We start from the raw sequence: 19,497 nt of genomic DNA, 5'->3' as shown, positions 1-19,497 counted from the left end.
AGGGTGCGCAAGGTGCAGTTTGTTGTTCCAGACTCCTGTCAGCTGTTAAGGAGTCTGATGGCAGAGGGAAAGAAAGAGTTCCTGAGTCTGGTGGTCCTGAACTTAACCCTCCTGTTCCTTCATCCCAAGCAGAGGAGAGTGAGCAGACCTCGTTGTGGGTGGGTGGGGTCCTTGATGATGGAGGCAGCTGCTCTCCTGCAGACCCTGCGTTTGTAGATGCTCTGCAGCGAGGGTAGAGGAGTCCTTATGATCTTGGACGCAGTCTTCACTACTCTCTGCAGGCGTTTGCGGTCCATGGCGGTAGGGCTGCCGTACCACACCGTGATGCAGCTGGTCATGATGGACTCAACCATGTAGCTTTAGAAGTTGCTGAGGATCTTTGGGGACACGCCGAACCTCCTCAGCCTCCTCAGCCTCCTCAGCCTCCTCAGGAAGTACAGCCACTGATGAGCTTTCTCCACCAGCTGCGTGGTGTTGAGTGACCAGGTGAGGTCCTGGCTGAGGTGGGCCCCAGATATTTGAAGCTGCTCACACTCTCCACTTCCAGGCCCCAGATGAGAAGCGGCTGATGAGGGTTCCTCCTCTCCTTCCTCATGTCCACCATCATCTCCTTTGTCTTGTCTGTTTTGAGGGTGAAGTTGTTGTCCTCACACCATGTCACCAGACTGGCCACCTCCCTCCTGTAGGCTGCTTCGTCCCCGGCAGTGATGCGTCCTATCACAGCGGTGTCGTCAGTGAACGTTAGGATAATGTTGTCCTTATGAGAGGCCACACAGTCATGGATGAACAGGGTGTAGAGGATGGGGGCTGAGAACACAGCCCTGTGGTGTGCCAATGTTCGTGATGATGCTGGCTGAAGTCCTGTCCCCTATTCTGACAGACTGAGGCCTGCCAGTCAGAAAGTCCAGGAGCCAGTCACAGATGATGGGGGTGTATTCCAAGGGAGAACAGTTTGTGGGGAACGACCGTGTTGAATGCAGAACTGTAGTCAATAAAGAGCATCCTGATGTAGGAGTCTTTATTTTCCAGGTGTGAGAGGGAGGTGTGCAGTGCTGCGGCAATGGCATCTGAGGTGGACCTGTTGGGCGTACTGCAGGGGGGTCTAATGTGTCTGGAATGCTGCTTTGAATGTGGGTCAGCATCACTCTCTCAAAGCACTTCATAATGATTGGAGTGAGTGCTACCGGTCTGTAGTCATTCAGGCAGGTGGGAGGGCTCTTCTTGGGGAGGGGAACAATGGTTGTGGTCTTGAAGCAGGAGGGGACGACTCTCTGGCTGACGGAGAGGTTGAATATGGAGGTGAGAACGTCTGTCAGCTTTGTGCGCCTTATACACCATGTAATAGCTATATGGGGGTACATGCGTGAAAAGTCCATCAGACATACGTGAAAAAACACACATTTGTGTATCCATCTTGCAAAAATCACGAAAGACCGAAATTTCATACGTAGAAAATGTGCAAAATGTGCATAGTGGCTGTGTGACACGGCCTTTATAAAGTTGTTTAGGTGAATTTTTTTCAAGTCAAATATTGTAACAACTTTTTTGAAATTCTTAATACCAGGGCTTGGCTTTTACCAAGAATAGAACTAAACTACTAACCAAAGCTTTTGAAGAAATCTGCCACACGGTCAGAGTTTATGTCACTGTTCGGAGCGGTCATGTGACAGGGAGTGTTGGATGGAGCCAGGCATGGCTGTCTCTGCTGTACAGACAACACAGTCTCAAGACTGGGGGCAGCAAGTGAAAAGGCTGCTTGCCAGCCAGAGAAAATGAGAGACTGCAGCTCAGTGACAGAAGCAATGACCCTCAACTCAACCATCCTTTACTGCTTACGGATGTGCTGTTGCTATAATGACCCACATTTAAAGATGGTCTGCCAGTCTATAGCATCATATTTTCATGGGTTAAGAGAGAGTTGGCATCCAGCTCATGAGGATGACGGAAAGGTTAAGACCACGAGGGGTTCATTTTTTCACCGAGGAACATAATTTTTACTCTGTGGGCTTAAAGCCACATAGAAACTTTATTATTGCTTGTGTTTGTGCATCTTTCTCAGTAGCAAGACTAGTTTCAACATACATGTAAAAATGTGACCTTTTTTGTTAAGTTTTATCTGAAAAGTCTGAAAGAATGGCATCATCTTCTCAGGATGCTCTTTAGTCTAGACAGTTCATATCTGTGTTATCTCTAATGACAACGTTTGGGTTGCCCTCACTTTTACAAAACAAATGAAAAACACAATTTCATATTTGTGTTACACAACTGTAAAGCAACACACACCACTCTCGGCAACACTTGTTAAAGCGACCACTTCCAATCAAAAGTCTATGTAAACATGCATATTTGGGCTTTTCGGGCTTCCGTGTTCTAAAATCCTAGAAAGAGTTGTAGTTAAGCAGCTTTACTGCCACCTACAGGACAACAGCCACTTTGAAGACTTTCAGTCGGGGTTTAGACTTCACCACAGCACGGAAACTGCACTAGTTAGAGTCTCTAATAACTTGGTATTGGCCTTAGAAAAGGGACCACTTTTTATTCTGGTCCTGTTAGACCTCAGTGCAGCCTTTGACACTATCGACCACATTATTTTACTCCAAAGATTAGAGCATTACATAGGGATCAGAGGATCTGCCCTCCAGTGGTTTAAATCCTATTTATCCGATAGATATCAGTTCGTTAATGTAAATGGACATTCCTCTCGGTGCACTCGAGTTAACTACGGAGTCCCACAGGGCTCAGTCTTGGGACCGATCCTGTTTATGCTTTATATGCTACCCCTAGGAAACATAATCTGGAAACACAGCATTAGTTTTTATTGTTATGCTGATGATACGCAGTTGTATTTATCCATGAAACCTGACCAGAATGACAATATAGAGAAACTGAGTGCCTGCATCAGAGACATCAATACCTGGATGACAATTAATTACCTCCTCTTGAACCCAGAAAAAACTGAGTTCATTATACTAGGTCCTAAAAACCTCAGAGATGCTTTGTCTGCTCAGATAGTCTCCCTGGATGGCATAAGTATAGCCCCCAATTCCACATATTGCTAAGATCAGAAATATACTTTCTAAGAATGATGCTGAAAAACTCATCCATGCATTTGTTACATTGAGGCTGGATTACTGTAACTCTTTGTTAGCAGCGTGTCCTAAGAGTTCCTTAAGAAGTCTCCAGCTTGTTCAGAATGTAGCAGCTAGATTGTTAACAGGAACTAGCAGAAGATATCACATCACTCCTGTGTTAGTTTCACTTCACTGGCTCCCAGTTGATTCTAGAATCAAGTTCAAAATCCTCATGCTTACCTACAGTATAAAACCTTACATGGTATGGCCCCATCCTATATTAAGGACCTCATAGTCCCTTACCATCCAATGAGAACACTTCGCTCGCAAAATGCAGGACTGCTTGTGGTTCCTAGAATTAGCAAAAGTACGGTTGGAGGTAGAGCGTTTAGCCACCAAGCCCCTGTCTTATGGAATAAGCTCCCAGCTCATGTAAGAGAGGCCGACTCAGTTTCTACATTCATAGTTAGACTGAAAACATTCCTCTTTGGACAGGCTTATTGTCAGACTAGCTAGTATTCAGAGATTATTTAACTTAATGTTAATATGTTTAAATTAAACTTAATAACAATAACAATTAGTTGTTGGTAGGCTGCTAGAAGTTGAAGCTGGGATAACTATGGTGCACTGGGGTTCTGTCCTCTTTTCTCTTCTACTTCTACCGACCCTCTCTTCTCTATTTTTGATCATTATTTATCATTTAGTGCTCCATGCCTCTGTTTGGTGCAGTGCAATTCATGTACTGTCCCTCTTTCCCTCTCCCCTCCTGGGGAGTGGGAGTGCTTCCAGATTGCAGTTGTTTCATCTGTGCTCCTGTACCTGACCGTGTACCTCGTCTCTGGCTCGCCTATACTACTGCTCCTACACCCTGCTGTGGATCCTGCCTCTGGCTCATCTCTGCCCTGTACCTGGCTGTGTACCTCGTCTCTGCTCCTGCTCTTAACCTGGCTGTGGTTCCTGTCTCCGGTTCGACTCGCGCCCCTGACTGTTCCCCCAACTCCAGCTGGATGAAGCTTGTCTGCTGGACTTTAAATATGTAGTTGTAGAGTTAGATAAGTTAATTCTTCTCTATGAGTTCTGGTAAATCGCCTGTCCGTCCTGGGGGAGGATCCCTCCTTCATGTGGGCACCCCTGAGGTTTCTTCTTTTTTTCTGGAATCCATTCTTTTTAGGAGTTTTTCCTTACCGCGAAGGGGGGTCTAATGGCAGGGATGCCATTATAGCTTAGTCAGTTTGTTAGTTCAATTTAGTATTTTCCTATTGTATTCTATGTATTCATGATCCTTTTTATTTTTAGTTTCACTTTTTTAATTACCGATACGAAGCCCATTGAGACGACTGTTGTTGTGAATTTAGGCTATACAAATAAAACTGAATTGAATTTAATTTAATTGAATAACTCTCGTGTTCACGTGTACCTACGCATATTTTTAGACCGTTTTTAGGCTTTACGTACAAAACACGTCCATTGAACCATCGTTAAACCAGGTTGAACTTTCACCAATTAGGGCCTCAGATTTGGTAGTGACATGTGGATAGCAACCCTTTAATTCACAGTAGTGCCAACAGTTTGAACAATGATCATTAAGGAGAAAATAATAAACGCGGTTAGTGCCCAGATTTATATAACATCAAGTATGTCTGAATAGAGCTTTGAAAGAAAAAGATTCAAGAGATTTACGTCGCTTCAAGATTTCGCACCAAGCCTCTTCCAACTCTAGATGGTGGACATATGCTAATAAATGATGGATAAGATAAAGAAGCACCTCCCTGCTTGTCCAATCTGAATACATTAAGAACACACTTCTACGCATGTCACATGCCCAGTATAAACCTAGCATGAGAGTAATTGCTTTTATAAAGTAAAATGTAAATAACAGATTGAAAATTTGGTAGAGAACACCAAAAAAAACATAATTAATTATAACTAAATATTAACATTTACACATAAACATTAATGTAACTTTAAAATATATAAAATTGGAGTTTGAAGAGAAACTGAATTTCAATTTCTATGTATGTGAAAACATTATAGAGATTGACAATAAGGTTTACTTTGACTTCACTTTGACTTTGAACTCCTGTACCCATCCAGGAGCAACTCCATGACTTCCAGATTGAAGCCCAGTCAAAAAGTAAATGAAGGCCTACAGTCAGGTCAGTTCACCAAGTATTCAATAGGTGGCATCTGCCTCAATTCTATAACAATCTATAACAATCTTTATCAAAACAAAAATAAAAAGGAATATATTTTCATATTTGCCCATTTGGTGGTGGTGATGTCATAGTGACTGTGAAGTCAAAACATTGCCTTCAGATATAATTATGGGTCATGTGAAATCGATTCACGTTGTTGCATGCTACAAAATGAATCAACATTTCGATGGCAACTAGGGGTGGGTGGATCGATCTGAGTGATGAAAGTATTGATACCAAGGTGAAATATTGATACTAGATCGATACTTTCAATACTTGCATTACAGTTTTTCTGTGTTACGTATAGTAAAGAGCTTGAATTTACATATATATATCTGTCTCTAGAGTTACCAGATTGCCAATATGGCAACAGTGTCTGTCTGCGTAAACAGCACCCCCACCGGTGCTGCTTACACTGTGCCCTTCCCCTCCCTGCTACATCAGGCGGTGGAGAGATTCATTAAAGAGTCAAATATTTGCAGTAATTGTAGGACTGTTTGTTGTGTTCTTTACATTTTTGTATTTACTGGTATTTAAATTACCAAATGGTTTCTGAGCGGCTGTGTCTGCAGCTCACCGCCCACCCAGAGGATGGGTCCATGTGGAGAATGCATTTCACGCACCTCAGTGCGTGACAACTAATGGGACTTTAACTTAAATTTATTACAGCTGTGCTTTTGTTTCCTTTCTTTTATTCAGTGATCTTGTTTTTTTTATTGCTGTGCTGGCTTGATTTTAAAAATATGTTTGTGGTGCTGTTTTTTGTTATTTTTGTTACACGTTGCAGGTTTTAAAAACATTTGCACAAGTTTCTGTTTCCTTCTTTCTATTATTGCAATATGCCATTACCAATATACACGTTCTATTTTTAACACATGTTCTATTCAGATTTTTGTAATTAGTTAACAAACATTTTGATCTGTTGAAAGTCTGTGTCCTGTGTTTTATTATACTGTCAGGTGTCGAGGCCGTCCCCGCACACCTGCCACTGGTTCCCGCACCTGTTCTACAACTGATTAGTCTGCCTTTATAAGTCCTTCTCTTCCTCCGGCCATTGTCGGTTCGTCTGTTCTCCTCTATGGAAAAGGACCACTGATCCCCGCTGGCAAAAGCAAAAGCAAAAGCAAAGCCAAGCCACGCCAAGCCAATCCAAGCAGCTCAAGACCAAACCAAGCTGAGCCTAGCAGCTCCGAACCAAGCAAGTGTAGCCAAGCTAAGCTGCACCACACCAAGCCAAGCCAAGCCAAGCCAAACCAAACCAAGCAGCTCAAACCCAAGCCAAGCCTACCACTTCCAGCCTCGCCTTCTGGATCTTCTGCCAGTTTCCTCTCTTAAAGACTCAATCCTCTTCTCAATAAATCTGTTTCCAGTCTGCATTTGGGTCCAGCTTATTCAAAACCTGACATATACACTCAATGAACAAAAATTGTGAATTCCCCAAAATTTGCTAAAATCAAAGTATCGGAATTGATATTGACGATACTGGCCCTGTAATTACTCTGTATCGGATCGATACCTAAATTCCCAGTATCGCCAACCCCAATAGCAACCACTCTCACCAATCGGGAGTGAGCTTGTTGAAAAGCCACACCCCTACAATTGGAAAGTGGGCTCGGGAGTTCCTGTCTATCAAACGTTTCACATGAGACCACATATTTTTATTGAGGCATCTCATTGGTCAGTTTAAAACTTGAATAACTAAAAGTGCAGAAAAAAATATCAAGAAGAAGAAACTGTTGAGAAAAAAACTATCAGAGCAAGAATGACTTCTCGGACATTTAGGATCAATGAGTAATAGCTGTTTATTTCTCAGTTGAAGTCTATGATACTTTGTCTCTTTGGGACCAGCAGGTGCTTCCAGTTTGGACCGCCAGTCGGGGAGAGGTCACTCAATCCGGTTATCAATGGTCGTACAAGAAGACAAAGCCCAGAAAATGTCAAGAAAGTGTTTACTAATAACAAAAAAGTCAGAGATAATCTGCTTCTTTATTCTCGGCTCTCCCGTTTTACCTGAAGGAGTTAGGCTATTCATGGATTGACATTTGTTTTGGGAGATTTGCGCTGCACAATAAATTCCCAGCATAAGGTAATGAGGGTTTGCGCCTGCTGAAAATTGTCATTATTGCCACGCATAAATTGAAAAGCGTAACCTGTCTGACACCAGACATCAGTTGTCATTATGCTGGAAAACGGGCCCCTCATTGTTGACACCCAAAGTCATTTAGAAGGTAGTGGAGCTGCAGAGGGTTTTCAAAGGGGGAGGACGAGCGCTTGATCAGAGCATCTTCCCGTCTTCAGAGGGGATTTGATTTCACATAATGCCTATTTTACCGCCAGATCCTCCGTTATTCTGCATGATGGCCAAGCAGGATGTGACATTTTTATTTAGATGTCCCCACAATGTTTGGAGAACAATTGGGTGCTGGTTTTTCTTCTGTCAGTCTCGCGGAGAAGCTGTGTCTCATTATATCATATCTATCAGAAGAGTGAATACTGCCTCTCTCCCCACAGTGCTGTGTCAGGTCAATGTGCCATTTTTAAGTGGTGATGGGGAGGGACACGAGGGGTGGGAGGTGGGGGGATGCTGACAGCCAGATGATGGGGTTTGCATCCAAATACTCGTTGCTTCCAAAATAAAATCAAAATAAAAGCAATAAAAAAGGAGCAAACAGGGATGAAAACAATATAATAGTTTATCCCGCAAATTGTCCGTACCTTAAATTGTCCTGCCCAAAATATAAAAAGCTATTCCAGTTTAATGCTTTTGATGCTAAAAAGCATCAAAATATGGTGCTGTGGCTAAAGGCAGGTGCTAATTGTTGTCAGTCGTCTTCAGTTGTTTATCTATAAAAATAAGACAAAAAGGATCTCTGTCACAGAATGTAACAGGAGTGGAGCATTTTTTCTTCATCTGCAGCACATCTCTAAGTTCCAGCAGTGTCTGAGCACGCACAGGTGCTGCACTTACACATGGTGTTTTATTTTGAAAACTCAGTAAATACTTATTTAGTTTAACCCTATAACCATTTCTATCATATTTCATACACTCATTTCTAAGCCTCATTAGCATCATCCAAACTTTATTTAAAAACCCAGTACTTAGAATTTGGTCCATGTTTTCTGCCCTGTAGTTCCTCATCCCTCCACTGGGGGCAGTAGTAGGGCATTTCCTGCTCATTACAACATTTCATTCCATGAAATCGCACAAAAAACTTTGGGAAAAGTTAAGCTAATCTTGATTTGATTTTTGATTTGATTTTTATTGATTTATTTCAAGCATTGTAGTCAAAGCAATAAAGAATTTACACATATTTATCAAACTCATTACAGAAATGATGAAATGCATAGATTAAAAAGACAGAAAACAAAACAAAAATGTCACTTAAATCATATATGCTTAATTAAATACAGTGATAATTAACTGAGGTATAAGTAGAGTTTGACTTATTGCTTGAAAAGGAGTGGGAAGAAGCAAGTTTATATAATCCCACCCCTACTGAGTCCATTCATTTGATAGTTTAACAGTGTTTTTAAATCCGGTTCTGATCAGATAGATTCTCTTCAAGTAACAAAATCCAGTGCCTAGAAATGATTGATGATCTTCAGAAAACATTCATTCATGATTTCAGTAAACAGTAACGATACCGATATGTAATAATAATTGATTATCATTAGAACACATGATAACATCAAACTAGTAATTATTGCTACACATTGCAGATTAAGTAAATAAAATCAATAGCTTATTGATTGTACTTCAAACATTTCAGTAATCATAATTGCACATTACAATGTAACACTCATTGGTTGTAATTAAAAGAGCTTTGATTATTTCACCACAGTCAAGTTCACACATGGATTTGGAAATATTCAAACACCTGTTGATCCTTAAATCCTCTTATCTTCATATCCTGAAATAAGAGTTCCTTTATACATTTTCTTGAATATTTGAATATTTGAACATTTTTTGAGCTCATTACTTAAACCGTTCCAAAGTTTAGTGCCACACACCGACACACAGAAACCTTTTTTTGTGGTTCTTATCAGTTTGATCTTGAAGTTCCTACATCCCCTCAGTCTGTAGCCTCCTTCATTTTCTAAGAACTGTTTTTGGATATTGAATGGTAACGATTTCCCAATGGCTCTGTATAAAAGTTGCGCAGTGTAAAAATCAACAAGGTCATACAGTTTTGAAAGTCTTGATTGATAAAATAGATTGTTTGTATGATCAAGATATCCGGCTTTATGTACAATTCTGACGGCTCGTTTTTGAAGTAAAAAGAGAGGATGTAGTGAGCTCTTGTAATTATTCCCCCTTATTTCTTTGGTTTCTGATGTATATTCATCAATCTTGACAAATTGTTTTCTTCCCGTTAAATAGCTTTTGACCCAAGTTAACGAAAGTCCTCTTATCCCATACACTTCCAGTTTGTCAAGTAGGATGTCATGATTGAGAGTATCAAATGCTTTTTTTAAGTCAATGAAAATTCCAGCTGCATATTTCTTTTTGTCCAGAGCATTTGTGATTTCCTCCATAGCATCAATGATAGCCAATGAGGTAGATCTATTTCCTCTAAAACCATATTGGTTTTCATTTATAATGTTATGTTTTTCAATAAATAAAGCTAATTTATCATTGAATATTTTTTCAAAATTTTTTGAGAATTGTGGAAGAAGAGAAACAGGTCTATAGTTTGTAAATTGGTGTTTGTCTCCACTCTTATAGATAGGAATCACTTTGGCTATTTTCATTTGGTTTGGTTACAATTTCATGGTGAGAATACCTCCCCTATCATCATGTATTTTTAAAATGACTACTTGCTGTACTAAACGTTACACCATGTGTGAATCAAATTTGAGACAGTGCCTTATTAACACTTGTTCCTTGTTCCTATCAAGGTTTTCAATCAATGATTTAAATGTGTGAAAGGAGCTCTGCACACATGTTCTGTTTCTCTGTGACATTTTAACCCTTGTGCTATCCTAGGCACTTTAACATTGGGAGTGGGGTCATCTAGACCCCACAAAACAGTGCGCTGAACCTCTTTTCTTCAATAGTTTGTGATCTTCGCTGGTGTCCATGTATTACATAAAATCCTCTTCACCTTTATCCACCTTTGTCATGGTAGGGAGAACATGTCTATGTAAGGATCGGGTCATCTGGACCCCACAGGATAGCACAAGGGTTAAAGAAAATCTGTGCTTACACAACACCATCCATCAGTCCATCATCACTCGTCACAAGCAGTTATAGACTAGTTACAGTAACTGCAGCTCTCAGTATTAGGTGTAGATTGGATGGGCTTTGATATGCATGATGCTTCAGCCCAGACCTGCTTTGGTTAACACTGATTATTGCTTAAAATGAGTAAAAGTGAGACGTTTTAAGAAACGAATTAACTTCAAGTATAGTTTGATATGCTAAAAAAAAAGGTGCATTTCTTGTTTCAACAGTTTGCTGCTCCACTTAGCAACAATAATCTGAAATGTGGCTTTCTGTCTAACTTCTTTATGAGTCTGTAGTACATTAACTATTACCATTTGTATTTCTTTAGTAAGCACAGTCAAAAATTCCAGCTGCGTTACATGGCGCTGCCCGCCTCTGCTTTGGAAGCCCCCTTCTGACATGCCTTCGCTGGCTGAATGGCTGCCACACCCCTCTCTCTCTCCCCTTCTGCCCCTGCCAGACTTGTCAATGTTGCATGTGAAGAATTTATGAGAAAAACTTTTTTCGTCTTCCAAAATGGCGGCTTTTCTGTTGGTTTCATCCAATTTATGCTTTCGTCCCCTGGGGTAGATAAACAGGTCTGTGTAAGTTTTAGAAGAATGAGCAAAAGTAGACTTTTGGATTTCCTTGGCAGCTGAGGTTTTTTGTTAACCACGCCCACTTTCCTAATATGTTCATGTTGTATAAAATAGGATTTTATTGAGATTTGCATATTAGATTTTCACAATATTCAGGTAAAAGAAAAGTGTGAACAAAAGGCTAACACCACTTTTGCAAGCTAATCATGCTAACACCATTAAAAAACTACTTTTTTTCGAACATTTTTCCCAAGTAGCTTCCCATTGACGCTCGAGGATATGCTCGATACCCTTAGGAACAATTTGTGTGTTGGACTCTTTGAAAATTCAATAGGGTGGCCTCTTCGCAGGGTTCAAAGGTCAGTAAAACTTTGGTTGTAGACTTAAGCTAGTGGCGTTTGTGTAAAATTTCTAGGAAGATCCCTCGAACAAAAGCTTTCCCACATTTTGAAAAAAAAAAACAAAAAAAAAAAACAAGTCATAGGTCATATAGCCATCCCATAATAATTCCAAATTTTCTTTTGGAAATCCTCGACTCGTGTGTTTTGGTTTCGTTATTGGGTTTTGAAATATTTTTTGAACCCCAATTGATCGATTCATTTTGGCCTGATGGGATGTCATCATTATTTTTTTAAATGCGCGTTCACAATTTGGTACATTTTTGAGTATGTGGTGGGGGGTGAAATTTTTCCTCAAAGGTGCAGTAAGATAGAAGAAGTGTAAAAACAATCTAGTCCTTGCAGTCCAGGACTGCTGTAACAAGTTAAAGTTCAATTTCTGTAAGTTTTGTCTCCCTTTGAAGCCATGTTTTTTGCACACGACTACAGGCTAACAATCTCTTTCCTGTTAGCTCAGGCTGGCAAGCTGGGCAAGTCTATGCTTGGTGCGTGAAGTGTTGAAGCGAGAACAAGGAGCCTCTTTGGCGTGAACTGGAGCCAAGTGCCAGCACTTAAGGTGAAGGGCCGAGGCGCTGGAGAAGTAATTTAATCCGAGGCTCTGTCCAATTCCCTGGGCGGCCGAGTTTAAGAAAGGTCACAGAGAGAAACAGGCACTGGTGACCCCTTCCCAATTACGGGCGCTACAGCAGAACACATCACAGCGCCGTCCAAAGTGACAGTCATTTAGCAGCAACTCATCTGAGGGGAGGAAGTGGGAGATGGATGATAAGGAAATAAAAAATGATTTGCCAGGACCTGTTAGCCACTTCCCTGCACAGGCCTGCGCCAATCCCAGCTCCTCCCCGTCCGGCTCAAACACACACATGCTCTCCCCCCGCCCCGCCACCCCTGCTGCCCATCTCCCTCCTGCTCCAGAGACACGTGACGACTCCGCATGATTATTGGCGCAATCACTCATGTAACAGCCTGCCCAGCTTTCCGTGGGGGCTCCAGTATTTGTCACTGTCACTTCCCCAAGTGCTCCGCCATTGTCTTGGAAATTGTATGTGTAAGGCAAGAGATGCCTGTGACCCACTTCGACAAGGGAGCCGGCGATGTGAGGGCGCTCATCACACAAAAAAACAGCAGTTTGATGTGTCCTATTATGTGTCCCAGCAAGAGCCATAAATAATTGTGACAAGTTTTTTGTTGCGCGTGAAAGTCCTTGACTCTGCCTCCTGTTCCAGCACCTCCTCTCTCGTATGGAGACGCTGCCAAGCACCCCCGATGATAGATGGCACGGTGCAGCAAATGACAACGGGATAGATTTTTAGTTTGTGCTTTGGAAGGGATCAGTAATGGTGCTTTGCTGTACAAAGCAATAAAAGAGAAGGACAAGAGACAGAGAGGGGAAACCAGAAAGATCCATCGGCGTTGGGGAGAGTGATTGTCGCGTGATTTGGAGAGGTTTTTAGCACGTTGAGATGGGAAATGAGCACCGTTGATGAATGTACATCAAAAATTGTACGATTTAGCATGTCTATATTCTCCAGCAGATCAGAGAAAAGCGGTGGTTGTTTTCTTACAACAAAAGAACAAATCGATGTCCCAGAGCATGAGCGCATTGTGTTGCCGTTTGTCTTCGGCTCCGACAAACTCGGCTCTTCATTCGACGCATCATCGTTCCTCGCCGTGATTTCCAACTGCTTAGCGGCGGAAAAAATTTCTCCAAGACGTGGATATTAGATAAAGTACCACCTGCGGGTCCGGGGTGCCGGGCGGGGCAGGATGCCGGCAGACAGTATGATCAGTCATGGTAATGAGAAGGCGGCTGACGCGCACGCCTTGAGTTATATGACTTTGAGGCCTCGGCACCCGCAATTCGGGCCTGAAACATTAGTTCAGCCGCGTTCTCCTTATCTCAGAGTCAAGCTGTGAAGTCTTAGCAGCCCTATCATTCTCTCCTGCCTCTCCAAATTGTTGCACCTCTGCGGCAGAGACTACGGATGCCGAGAAGGGGTAAATCATCCACGCTTGTTGACTGATTTAGCCCTTAGCTAAATGATCGCCTGGACCATCTTAGCCTGAAATCCATGAAACGGCTCACATTCATTCCTTTAAATTAGCCTCGACCGAAACAATTCCGTGATGCGCTCCATCTAAATGATGCTGCGGTGCGGCGGCGTCGTGTTTGTCTTCTTTAGTCGACCGCATATGCATTTGCTAATTGTACCCTGCTTCCTCCATCCCAATTATTAATTTATCTTTTAAGGCGACTTTCAGCAGGCGATGATCATTCACGCCGCTGCATCCGATAGTTAAGAAGTGCGCTTCCGTGAAAATCCATCATCTACATCGATGCACATTACTGAGGTAATTAAACGGGAGGTAATACTGCCAGATATCGTAAAATATCAAGGGGTGATCCGCCCTCTTAACACCACGCGCTGCAGTCGAGGGGGCATCAGCTGCTTGGAAAACCCGCGCAAATGTAAATGTAATTTGTCTAATTCAGAGCGTCCATACCTTATCCGTGAAAAATACAAATTATTTGAAACATACTGATTGCTCCGAGCCCAGAAAGTGGCATTAAAATAATTACGTGTGAGCCCTCTCTGAGTTTGTACATTTAGCATTGTACCACCATTAGGAATAATCTGTCCAATTAAAGGTTGTGTAATTAATTAAGTGCACATTCTGTGAAGAGGAGAGGGGAGAGAATTTATCAACCTGCTGAAATATGACCTATCTTGTCCGAAAGACTAATATGTTTAAACAAAAGATGAAAATTGATGACAGCATTATTTGCAACAAAATGCTCGCTGAGCAACTATGATGCATCTGTACTTGGATTCAGCTTTGGAGCTTTGTCGCCGTACCAAACTGCATTACTCCAAGTTGTCGGTGCAATCGTTCTCGTTGAAGGGTGCCTTTATGTTGATGCATCCTCGGATTTTGTTTTTTAATAAAAGTGCTGCAAACATGGACTGGGTGAAGGCCTGCATGGAGACGTGCTGGATAATGAAGGCATATGTGGGACCGAGTGTTGGCGCTGACTGGACATCCTGATACCGACTCCCAAAAGAGTAGTAGAGCGGAAAACATCTTGCTGCGCAAAAACCTGTCGGGTCATTTCTGTTACAGCGTGTTTGTCCAAATATGTGTGTGTCGGGGGGAGAGAAAGATGCCAAGTGCACATTCTTTCACCTGCCGTTACAGTTTGGTGCCAGCTCTGCAAATGGCCCGTTTCCAGGCTTCGGGGAACGGGCCTCGAAGTCCTGCCTTAAGGGAAGTGCGAGTTTGAACACGTCTGTGAGGTGTGTACAGATGGGCCACTCTGCGGTGCCACAACATGCTGTTTTTGAATGAATTTGCTTTAAAAAAAACAATCAAAAGGCTGGAAATTAAGGGGTAAGATGACTGTCAAAAAGAAACGTATGCAAAAAGGCCAAACTGTGCATAAATTAATACCTTGTGCACAACTTTGCAGAAAATATGAATACAACAGTTGGATTTACGTTTGACATGTCTGTTTTGAATACGACTTTTCGTTGCTGTGAACAACATTGCTCCTGTTAGAGTACTTTCAAAATGTGCATGGGGTCAAAAATACGTCACGGGGTCACAGGTCTTTATATCAGGTCACGAGACATTAGTTGACGTGCGTCTAAGCGATTTTTTTCTTTCTGCGCACATTTATTTTTGACTCTTATCTTACATCATAGGAAATATCCTTCAAGACCTTTATACGTCCTTTGATGATGATGATGTCATGAGAATGCTCCTCTGGACTGCAACGTGGTCATGGAGTTTCTCTGCACTTTAGGGCTCCGTTCAAATTCCTGAACCCCTAAGAGACTTTTTATAGTGCAGGACTTTCCAGTGCACTGGATTTGAACACAATCACACTCACTGCTTTCTTTTCTGTTTTCTGTTTTTCTGTTTTCTGTGGCGATCGATCGGGAGATGTCTCGGCGTTTTTGGGTGCCGTAGTCGCCGGAATGCTTGGTGAGCGGCGTGCGTTGGCTTTGGCTTCTGTGCTGTGTTTTCTTCCGGGTTTTCCTGCTGTCGCTGTCGTCTGTGACGTCACGCTCCTAAGGACCCTGGGACTTGCTGTTCTCTATAAGGCACAGTGCGTTTTCAGACTCTGGTCCGGTTTCTGCTGTCTGGGCCATTATTCAGTGGCGGCTATTTGTTTTGCTTTCTTTGAAGCTGTGTACAATTGCTAGTTGACCTGTATTTGGATGGGTTGGTTTATTGGTAGGTCTCTTTAGTGTGAGGGGGAGAGGAGGTAAAGTGGCGAGTGTTCCCCTGGCTTTCGGCGGAACTAAATTCTGCCCTGTTGTGTGTGCGTCTGTCAGTTTGCGCATGGCCTGTCCACTCACGCACACTGGTGTTTTGTTTTGTTTTTTGTGTTTTTTGGCGTTCTGGTTGTGTGTTCTTTGGTTGTTTGGGGATTTGTCGTGGGGGGGTTCATGATGGGTTTTTCCCTGGGGCCGTTTCTGTTTTGGATCGGCACTAAGGTGACACCCGGACGTTCATGTTGACGCGATTGTGTGGGAACTGTCGCGCCTCGGTTCCTCCGCTTTGATTTTGGCATCGGCAGCTTTTTTCCTCGTGTTCCTTCTGATTTTCGTTTTCGCTCGGCTGACTATGCCATCTCTATAAGTTGTTCTGTCAGACACTCGTTTTGGATTTCGGTTCCGCTTTATTCAAGGAAGACGGATGGGTCCCCGCCATCCAGATCATTTGTTTCTGCTCGGATCTTGGTTTTGATGCGCGCCTCTCTGTCCCTATGTAATCTTCGTGTTGTGCTGCATGTCGTTCATCCTGTCTTTGGAGTATCCGGACGTCCTTGGTTACTTCATTTCAGTGGTCCGTGCTTTGTTTCCACCTATTCCAGCACCTCTATTATCGGATGCAAGAATCAAATCCGGCCGAGCCGCACTCCGTTGCTACGTGCGATGTTGACCTTCCTCATCTACAATCTCCTTGGTTCTCGGTTATACTTCCCAGTGCCTGCTCCTCCGTGACCTTCCGCAGGTGCGTCCCTTTGGAACTTTTGAAGGTTACTTCTCTTACCACTGGTGTACATAAAATTTGGTGTTAAGTTTTTGTGCAGGTTCTGTATTTCACTGTCACTTCTCTGTTGGAATTTTTGATTATGGTGGTTTCCATTGTGCGATGACTCCACAATGGGACTTTTTCTTAACTTCTACCGAATTTCGCTTCTCAGTATTGTTCTTTTAAAAGCAGTGTTATTCCATTTTGTCTCAAGCATTTTAAAACTGATCAGTTTCTGGGTTATTTGTATGTTCTTTGCCAAGACTAATACTGGTTTTGTCTTTATCTATGCATCGCATCCTGAGCCTGCGAACGCCTACTCCCCGGTCAGCTGCTCCATTTCTGCCGATTGTCACCCCTGCATTCCCTGGTCTGGTGCTGCAACGATGACTGCTCAACGCACCTATTGCTGCACTGAAAGTGAAGAGGTGGTGGACCTACTCTGCGTTCCAAGGACATTTCTGGCTCGAATCAATCTATGTCAGCGGCGGAATGAGTGTGAAATTCTTGGATTATAAATGTTGAAAGAAAATTATTTGTCAGGTGGAAGCCTAAAAATTAAGGATGTTCTGGGTTTGTATTGGTATGCGATGGAGCTACAAAATTGGTTCGTAAGTTTATTTATATGTTAGTGTAATGGAACTCGACTTCATGGAGGTTTGAGGGCGTTTAATTGGTATGCCAAATGGGAGAACTTTGTGGCCGTTAGGCTCGTTGTGGGATTTTCGTTGGGAGTTCGTAATAATGGAAGTTACTAAGCCTGCGTGAGTAGCATGCCTAATGGATGTTGTGGCGTCGAGCCCGTCATAGTGTGATGGCAGCTTAGATTAATGGATGTTACTGAGCTTGTGTGAATATTATGCCAGATGAAATGTTTATGGCCGTTAACCCCGTCATAGTATGAGATGGAAGCTTCGTATATGGGGTTATTTCAGCATGGCATAGAATGTCATGTATTGGATGTAAGTTTGTGTCATCCTAGGGTCGTTCATGGCGGCTACAATTGTAGTTCCGCACAGCGTTTTGCGGACGTGGGCTTTACGTTCTAAAATCAGGTATGAGTACTTCTTCTGTCGGCTCCCATTTCATTTCTTTCCCTTTCTCTTTTAGGTAGTATGCTCCCCTGGTGAACGGGAGCGGCCCAACGGTCAATGGTGCCGGGGTAAATACATAGCAGATACACTAGATAGCATGTTCCCTTCGTAGAGTGGTTATCGAATGGGAGCGGCCCAAACGGTCAATGGTGCCGGGTAAACACATAGCAGATACACTAGATAGCATGTTCCCTTCGTAGAGTGGTTTTCGTATGGGAGCTGCCCAAACGGTCAATGGTGCCGGGTAAACACATAGCAGATACACTAGATAGCATGTTCCCTTCGTAGAGTGGTTTTCGTATGGGAGCTGCCCAAACGGTCAATGGTGCCGGGTAAACACATAGCAGATACACTAGATAGCATGTTCCCTTCGTAGAGTGGTTCTCGAAGGGAGCGGCCAAACGGTCAATGGTGCCGGGTAAACACATAGCAGATACACTAGATAGAATGTTCCCTTCGTAGAGTGGTTCTCGAAGGGATCGGCCAAACGGTCAATGGTGCCGGGTAAACACATAGCAGTCATACTGGAAAATGAAATGAAATGAAGTGAAAATGGAATGATGCCGAAAACACACCTCATCTTATTTACACACTGATTATACATTCACATTTACATTTTCTTCTTCTGGATGATCTTGGTGTTGGGGGTTGTTACCCGAAAGTGTATGGAAAAAATAAGTGTCTCAAGGAATTGAACGGAGCCTTATGCCAAAACGAAGTTGTGAATCAAATTGTGAATGTCAACCTAAAGATGTTGTGAAATAAATATTCTTCTGCAAGAGTTGTCTGACTGAAATAGCGACTTGTCGCATTTCGGGCAGACACTCGGCAGAATTGCAGGTTACTCCCCTAGGGCGGGTCAGTTAATTAACCCACCTGCTTAGCGTCCTATTTAAGTCAGGTGTGCAATTGTTCATTCTCTCTTACCTTCAGCGCTCATTCTTTGCCCCTCCCTCCTCCCCGGCTTCCACCTGTGGGCTCCGTTACGGGGGTTGTTACCCGAAAGTGTATGGGAAAAAATAAGTGTCTCAAGGAATTGAACGGAGCCTTATGCCAAAACGAAGTTGTGAATTAAATTGTGAATGTCAACCTAAAGATGTTGTGAAATAAATATTCTTCTGCAAGAGTTGTCTGACTGAAATAAACCATTTCAAATCAAATCAAAATTTTTTATCCAGAATAAGTGCACAACTCAAAGTCCCAGGATGATCTGGACCCAAACATGAGCTCAAAAAACTTCATGACTCAGATTATCGAAAAACTCAAACAGGGTTTTATTTTTAACTAACTTTGGGAAATCTTAGACATCTTGAACCTAGATGATCGTTTTTTGACCATAGATAGAAATCCTTAATATTATCAGTGCAATTTTCAAAAATAGGTTTTAGAAACATGTACATTTAGATATTTACTCATCCACAAGATAGGTGGAAAACAGTGCTTAAGGATCTCCAGTTACTCAAAGTTTTCATAAAGCAATACTTATCATTTGTCAAGAACAAGGTAAAACATCAAGTCCTTAACATTTGTGTCTTTGGAACTAGTTACAGAAACATTTCTACAGCTTTTGGACAGAAAAAAACAGGAAAAAGAGAAAGCATTGTGCGTTGGAAAATCCTGGTTTGCATGGGAGTCCATTAACAGAACCAAATATATGAGTAAAGACAAACCTTTTCAAATCTCTGTTCCTTTAAAAAAACAGTCTGTTCTTTGTAAACATCGTAGTGTTAGCTTTGCTAACATAGTTATATAGCGTGTCTTTCATTTGGTGTATGACCAATTGAATACAACCAAATATAAAAGCAATTCTACAAAAAAGAAAGAAAGAAATGTTCCCCAGACATCAAAGGCCAGCCATCACAATGGAGGCACTTATTGTAGAGAAGCAATT

At 42.3% G+C, this 19,497-nt stretch overlaps 1 long non-coding RNA gene across 1 annotated transcript; it reads left to right on the top strand.

The window, feature by feature from the left end:
- Positions 1-15,393: 15,393 nt before the first annotated feature.
- Positions 15,394-17,070, top strand: LOC111947669. Its single transcript, XR_002873541.1, has 2 exons — positions 15,394-15,456; positions 16,352-17,070. It is a non-coding gene; the product is annotated as an uncharacterized LOC111947669 (long non-coding RNA).
- The last annotated feature ends 2,427 nt before the right edge of the window (positions 17,071-19,497 follow it).

This window comes from Oryzias latipes, chromosome 7 (assembly GCF_002234675.1).
Source record: "Oryzias latipes chromosome 7, ASM223467v1".
Classification (NCBI taxonomy): Eukaryota; Metazoa; Chordata; class Actinopteri; order Beloniformes; family Adrianichthyidae; genus Oryzias; species Oryzias latipes.
The sequence above is the reverse complement of the archived record's forward strand: the minus strand, read 5'-3'. Positions and strand labels throughout refer to the sequence as shown.